Here is a 6,917-nt window from a genome sequence, read left to right on the forward strand (position 1 = left end):
GGCCGCCGCTATACTTGGTCCAACGAGCAGGAGAACCCCACCCTCGTCCACAATGATCGCGTGCTCTGCAGCTCAAGCTGGGATGTTGCACAGCCTCAGTGTCTTCTGCGCTGTCTCTCCTCGGTGGCGTCTGACCACTCCCCTCTCTTCATCGATTGCGCGGCACGCTGCAACCAGGCTAAGCGCTTCCACTTCGAGCGGTTCTGGCCGAAGCTCAACGGCTACCTAGACGTGGTTTCTGATGCTTGGAACTCCTCCCCGCCGCACCCTGATCCGCTCCGGTGCCTATACGCTTGCCTCAAGGTTACCGCTAGGCGCTTGCGGAGCTGGGGTGCGAAAACCCTGGGAGGCATCACTCTGCAGCAGACGATGGCTCGAGAGCTGGTCGCACGCTTCGACGAGGCGCACGCCACCAGAGGCTTGGCTGCGGCATCGCCTCAAATGTGCCTACCTCGGCCTCGCCTCCCTAGACCATACGATCTCGCACCAGCATTCTAGATTTGCTTGGCTGCGGAACGGCGAAACCAGTTCGGCCTTCCTGCGGATCCAGGCTTCTCGACGTCTCCACAAGAAAAGGATGCTCGAGCTTCAACACAACAGGCAGCTCCTCCTTGATGATGAGGCTATGGCAGAAGCGGCCTTCTCCCACTTCACGCAGCTGCTTGGTTCCACAGATGAGCGCGACTTCACCCTCGACCTTGACATGCTTGGTCTGCCCAATTCTGACCTCTCCGGCCTCAACGCGCCATTCACTGAGGAAGAAATTTGGAACGCGATCAGGCTGCTCCCCCATTGAAAGGCGCCCGGGCCCGATGGTTTCTGTTGGGGAACGTAGTAATTTCAATATTTCCCTACGCACACGCAAGATCATGGTGATGCATAGCAACGAGAGGGGAGAGTGTTGTCTACGTACCCTCATAGACCGACAGCGGAAGCGTTATGACAACGCGGTTGATGTAGTCGTACGTCTTCACGGCCTGACCGATCAAGCACCGAAACTACGGCACCTCTGAGTTTTAGCACACGTTCAGCTCGATGACGATCCCTGGACTCCGATCCAGCAAAGTGTCGGGGAAGAGTTCCGTCAGCATGACGGCGTGGTGACGATCTTGATGTTCTACCGTCACAGGTCTTCGCCTAAGCACCGCTACAATATTATCGAGGAGTATGGTGGAAGGGGGCACCACACACGGCTAAGAAAATGATCACGAGGATCAACTTGTGTGTCTAGAGGTGCCCCTTGCCCCCGTATATAAAGGAGCAAGGGGGAGGCCGGCCGGCCCTTGGGGCGCGCCAAGGAGGAGTAGTCCTCCTCCTAGTAGGAGTAGGACTCCCCTCTTTCCTACTCCTACTAGGAGGGGGAAAGGAAGGGGGAGAGGGAGAAGGAAAGGGGGGCGCCGCCCCCTCTCCTAGTCCAATTCGGACCAGAGGGGGAGGGGGGGCGCGGCCCACCCTGGCCGCCCCTCTCTCTCTCCACCAGGGCCCATAAAGCCCATTACTTCTCCCGGGGGGGGGGTTCCGGTAACCCTCTGGCACTCCGGTTTTCTTCGAAAACACCCGGAACACTTCCGGTGTCCGAATATAGCCGTCCAATATATCAATCTTTATGTCTCGACCATTTCGAGACTCCTCGTCATGTCCGTGATCATATCCGGGACTCCGAACAAACTTCGGTACATCAAAATATATAAACTCATAATGAAACTATCATTGTAACGTTAAGCATGCGGACCCTACGGGTTCGAGAACAATGTAGACATGACCGAGACCTGTCTCCGATCAATAACCAATAGCGGAACCTGGATGCTCATATTGGCTCCCACATATTCTACGAAGATCTTTTATCGGTCAGACTGCATAACAACATACTTTGTTCCCTTTGTCATCGGTATGTTACTTGCCCGAGATTCGATCGTTGGTATCTCAATACCTAGTTCAATCTCATTACCGGCAAGTCTCTTTACTCGTTTCGTAATACATCATCTCGCAACTAACTCATTAGTTGCAATGCTTGCAAGGCTTATGTGATGTGCATTACCGAGAGGGCCCAGAGATACCTCTCCAACAATCGGAGTGACAAATCCTAATCTAGAAATACGGCAACCCAACAAGTACCTTCGGAGACACCTGTAGAGCACCTTTATAATCACCCAGTTATGTTGTGACGTTTGGTGGCACACAAAGTGTTCCTCCGGTAAACGGGAGTTGCATAATCTCATAGTCATAGGAACATGTATAAGTCATGAAGAAAGCAATAGCAACAAACTAAATGATCAAGTGCTATGCTAACGGAATGGGTCAAGTCAATCACATCATTCTCCTAATGATGTGATCCCGTTAATCAAATGACAACTCATGTCTATGGTTAGGAAACATAACCATCTTTGATCAACGAGCTAGTCAAGTAGAGGCATACTAGTGACACTCTGTTTGTCTATGTATTCACACATGTACTATGTTTCCGGTTAATACAATTCTAGAATGAATAATAAACATTTATCATGATATAAGGAAATAAATAATAGCTTTATTATTGCCTCTAGGGCATATTTCCTTCAGTCTCCCACTTGCACTAGAGTCAATAATCTAGTTCACATCGCCATGTGATTTAACATCAATAGTTCACATCACCATGTGATTAACACCCATAGTTCACATCGACATGTGACCAACACCCAAAGGGTTTACTAGAGTCAATAATCTAGTTGACGTCGCTATGTGATTAACACCCAAAGAGTACTGAGGTGTGATCATGTTTTGCTTGTGAGAGAAGGTTAGTCAACGGGTCTGCCACATTCAGATCCATAAGTATTTTGCAAATTTCTATGTCAACAATGCTCTGCATGGAGCTATTCTAGCTAATTGCTCCCACTTTCAATATATATCCAGATTGAGACTTAGAGTCATCTGGATCAGTGTCAAAACTTGCATCGACGTAACCCTTTACGACAAACCTTTTGTCACCTCCATAATCGAGAAACATATCCTTATTCCACTAAGGATAATTTTGACCAATGTCCAGTGATCTACTCCTAGATCACTATTGTACTCCCTTTCCAAACTTAGGGCAGGGTATACAATAGGTCTGGTACACAGCATGGCATACTTTATAGAACCTATGGCCAAGGCATAGGGAATGACTTTCATTCTCGTTCTATCTTCTGCCGTGGTCGGGCTTTGAGTCTTACTCAGTTTCACACCTTGTAATACAGGCAAGAACTCTTTCTTTGACTATTCCATTTTGAACTACTTCAAAATCTTGTCAAGGTATGTACTCATTGAAAAACTTATCAAGCGTCTTGATCTATCTCTATAGATCTTGATGCTCAATATGTAAGCAGCTTCACCGAGGTATTTCTTTGAAAAACTCCTTTCAAATATTCCTTTATGCTTTGCAGAATAATTCTACATTATCTCCGATCAACAATATGTCTTTCACATATACTTATCAGAAATGTTGTAGTGCTCCCACTCACTTTCTTGTAAATAGAGGCTTCACCGCAAGTTTTGATCAACTTATCAAAGCGTATATTCCAACTCCGAGATGCTTGCACCAGTCCATAGATGGATTGCTAAAGCTTGCATATTTTGTTAGTACCTTTAGGATTGACAAAACCTTCTAGTTGCATCATATACAACTCTTCTTTAATAAATCCATTAAAGAATGCAGTTTTGTTTATCCATTTGCCAGATTTCATAAAATGCGGCAATTGCTAACATGATTCGGACAGACTTAAGCATAGATACGAGTGAGAAACTCTCATCGTAGTCAACACCTTGAACTTGTCGAAAACCTTTTGCGACAATTCTAGCTTTGTAGATAGTAACACTACTATCAGCGTCCATCTTCCTCTTGAAGATCCATTTAATCTCAATAGCTCGCCAATCATTGGGCAAGTCAATCAAAGTCCATACTTTGTTCTCATACATGGATCTCATCTCAGATTTCATGGCCTCAAGCCATTTCGCGGAATCTGGGCTCATCATTGCTTCCTCATAGTTCATAGGCTCGTCATGGTCAAGTAACATGACCTCCAGAACAGGATTACCGTACCACTCTGGTGCGGATCTCACTCTAGTTTACCTACGAGGTTCGGTAGTAACTTGATCTGAAGTTACATGATCATCATCATTAGCTTCCTCACTAATTGGTGTAGTAGTCACAGGAACAGATTTCTGTGATGAACTACTTTCCAATAAGGGAGCAGGTACAGTTACCTCATCAAGTTCTACTTTCCTCCCACTCACTTCTTTCGAGAGAAACTCCTTTTCTAGAAAGGATCCATTCAAAGCAACGAATATATTGCCTTCGGATCTGTGATAGAAGGTGTACCCAACATTTTCTTTTTGGGTATCCTATGAAGACGCACTTCTCCGATTTGGGTTAGAGCTTATCAGGTTGAAACTTTTTCACATAAGCATTGCAACCTCAAACTTTAAGAAATGACAACTTAGGTTTCTTGCCAACCCATAGTTCATACGGTGTCGTCTCAACAGATTTAGATGGTGCCCTATTTAACGTGAATGCAACTGTCTCTAATGCATAACCCCAAAACGATAGTGGTAGATCGGTAAGAGACATCATAGATCGCACCATATCTAATAAAGTACGGTTATCATGTTCGGACACACCATTATGTTGTGGTGTTCCAGGTGGCGTGAGTACTGAAACTATTTCACATTGTTTTTAACTGAAGGCCAAACTCGTAACTCAAATATTTTACTTCTGCGAACATATCGTAGAAACTTTCATTTTTGTTACGATGATTCTCCACTTCACTCTGAAATTCTTTGAACTTTTCAAATGTTTTAGACTTGTGTTTCATCAAGTAGATATACTCATATCTGCTCTAATCATCTGTGAAGATCAGAAAATAATGATACCTGCCACGAGCCTCAATATTCATCGGACCACATACATCAGTATGTATGATTTCTAACAAATCTGTTGCTCGCTCCATTGTTCTGGAGAACAGAGTCTTAGTCATCTTGCCCATGAGGCATGGTTCGCAAGCATCAAGTGATTCATAATCAAGTGATTCCCAAAGCCCATCAGCATGGATTTTCTTCATGCGCTTTACACCAATATGACCTAAACGGCAGTGCCACAAATAAGTTGCACCATCATTATTAACTTTGCATCTTTTGGTTTCAATATTATGAATATGTGTATCACTACGATCGAGATCCAACGAACCATTTTCATTGGGTGTGTAACCATATAAGGTTTTATTCATGTAAACAGAACAACAATTTATTCTCTTACTTAAATGAATAACCGTATTGCAATAAACATGATCAAATCATATTCATGCTCAACGCAAACACCAAATAACACTTATTTAGGTTCAGCACTAATCCCAAAAGTATAGGGAGTGTGTGATGATGATCATATCAATCTTGGAACCACTTCCAACACACATCGTCACTTCACCCTTAACTACTCTAGGTTCATTCTGCAACTCCTGTTTCGAGTTACTAATCTTAGCAACTGAACCAGTATCAAATACCGAGGGGTTGCTACAAACACTAGTAAAATACACATCAATAATCCGTATATCAAATATACCTTTGTTCACTTTGCCATCGTCACCGGCATGACACCATGACCTCCATCATCTTGATCTATATCAATGTGTCGTCACATGGTCGTCTCGCAACTACTGCTCTTGCAACTATTGCTATCGCATAGCGATAAAGTAAAGCAATTATTTGGAGCTTGCATCTTATGCAATAAAGAGACAACCATAAGGGTTCTGCCAGTTGCCGATAACTTCAACAAAACATGATCATCTTATAGAACAACTTATATCTCATCATGTCTTGACCATATCACATCACGACATGCCCTACAAAAACAAGTTAGACGTCCTCTACTTTGTTGTTGCAAGTTTTACGTGGCTGCTACGGGCTGAGCAAGAACCGTTCTTACCTACGCATCAAACCACAATGATAGTTTGTCAAGTTAGTGCTGTTTTAACCTTCTCAAGGACCGGGCGTAGCCACACTCGGTTCAACTAAAGTTGGAGAAACTGACACCCGCTAGCCACTTGTGTGCAAAGCACGTCGGTAGAACCAGTCTCGCGTAAGCGTACGCGTAATGTCGGTCCGGGCCGCTTCATCCAACAATACCGCCGAACCAAAGTATGACATGCTGGTAAGCAGTATGACTTATATCACCCACAACTCACTTGTGTTCTACTCGTGCATAACATCAACGCATAAAACCTAGGCTCGGATGCCACTGTTGGGGAACGTAGTAATTTCAAAATTTCCCTACGCACACGCAAGATCATGGTGATGCATAGCAACGAGAGGGGAGAGTGTTGTCTACATACCCTCGTAGACCGACAGTGGAAGCGTTATGACAACACGGTTGATGTAGTCGTACGTCTTCACAGCCCGACCGATCAAGCACCGAAACTACGGCACCTTCGAGTTTTAGCACACGTTTAGCTCGATGACGATCCCCGGACTCCGATCCCGCAAAGTGTCGGGGAAGAGTTCCGTCAGCACGACGACGTGGTGACGATCTTGATGTTCTACCGTCGCAGGGCTTCGCCTAAGCACCGCTACAATATTATCGAGGAGTATGGTGGAAGGGGGCACCGCACACGGCTAACAAAACGATCACGAGGATCAACTTGTGTGTCTAGAGGTGCCCCCCCGCCCCAGTATATAAAGGAGCAAGGGGGGGCGCCGGCCGGCCCTTGGAGCGCGCCAAGGAGGAGGACTCCTCCTCCTAGTAGGAGTAGGACTCCCCTCTTTCCTACTCCTACTAGGAGGGGGAAAGGAAGGGGGAGAGGGAGAAGGAAAGGGGGGCGCCCCCCCTCTCCTAGTCCAATTCAGACCAGAGGGGGAGGGGGGCGCGGCCCACCCTGGCCGCCCCTCTCTCTCTCCACTAGGGCCCATAAAGC

This window comes from Triticum dicoccoides, chromosome 3A (assembly GCF_002162155.2).
Source record: "Triticum dicoccoides isolate Atlit2015 ecotype Zavitan chromosome 3A, WEW_v2.0, whole genome shotgun sequence".
Lineage (NCBI taxonomy): Eukaryota > Viridiplantae > Streptophyta > Magnoliopsida > Poales > Poaceae > Triticum > Triticum dicoccoides.